Source organism: Buceros rhinoceros, unplaced genomic scaffold (genome assembly GCF_000710305.1).
Source record: "Buceros rhinoceros silvestris isolate BGI_N320 unplaced genomic scaffold, ASM71030v1 scaffold12444, whole genome shotgun sequence".
Classification (NCBI taxonomy): domain Eukaryota; kingdom Metazoa; phylum Chordata; class Aves; order Bucerotiformes; family Bucerotidae; genus Buceros; species Buceros rhinoceros.
In genome coordinates this window covers 110,138-111,118 of record NW_010406764.1, presented here as the reverse complement: position 1 = coordinate 111,118, position 981 = coordinate 110,138, and the positions used below count along the sequence as shown (strand labels likewise).

The 981-nt window shown below is 61.3% G+C and overlaps 1 protein-coding gene across 1 annotated transcript in view; it reads left to right on the top strand.

Annotated features, from left to right (window-relative positions):
* PODXL (podocalyxin-like) overlaps positions 1–981 on the top strand; it is a gene marked incomplete at its 5' end in the record, with an annotated part of 15,283 nt that overhangs the window by 9,354 nt on the left and 4,948 nt on the right. The window lies entirely within an intron of this gene.

Sequence of the window (981 nt, the reverse complement as noted above, 5' to 3'; positions counted from 1 at the left end):
GTCCAGGCTGCCCAGGGCAGTGGTGGAGCCCCCATCCCTGGAGGGGTTTCCCAGCCATGTGGAGGTGCTGCTGAGGGACAGGGGGCAGGGGGCACCTGGCAGTGCTGCGGGACAGGGGGGACTTGATGAGCTGAAAGGTCTCTTCCAACCAAAACGATTCTGTGATTCTGGTACAGACTCAACAGAGGGGCCTGGGGGAAGTTTCTTCCTGTGCAAAGTGAAAGGACAGGCGAGGGCCAGCGACGGTTCCCAGGGACAGCTGGGGCCTCACGATGGCGAGCTCTCCCTCGCGCTGTGCCTGGGACCGGTCTTCCGCCCCGGCAAGTGCATCCTGTCTCCACTGCCGCTTCGCAAATATTTAGATAAGATGGGGTGAGATTAGGTGCCGTCCTCGGCCCGGCAGCTCCTACCCTTGCGACAGAGCAAACGAGATGGCGTCGGCCATCAGTGTGAGCAGGACCTGGCCCAGATGGTGCTGCAGAAGGAGAGGAATGTCCAGGGTGTTGGGGCAGGCAGAGCAGAGCCTTTCCCAGCCAGGACGTGTGCTGCCTGGTGCCTCATTTTGACGGGCACGGAGGACTTGTGCACGCAGGACTTGTGCACGCAGGACCTTGAGCACGTAGCATCTGCGTGCGCAGGAGCTGGGCGTGCAGCAGGGTGATCGTCTCTGGCTTAGCGAGCTTCCGCCTGCTATGAAGCATTGAGCAGATGACAAAAACCTCAGGGACATCTCAGAGGGGCCGTGGGCTCCACTCACCCCTCTACCATCCCTCCAGGTTAACCAACTCCTCCCAGCATGCTCCAGTTTATCCAGAAAAAGAGCCCTTTCTCTTGCTTCTGCAGGGCCATGGGGAAGCCCTAAGGAGGACCAGGACCTGTAGTGGTGGGGACAGAGAGTAGAAATGGGGGTGGTGGAGGGCTGCAGATGCCCCTGGGGGCACGGGGGGAGTTCCACATCCCTGCCCTGCTCCCGCTGTGGCC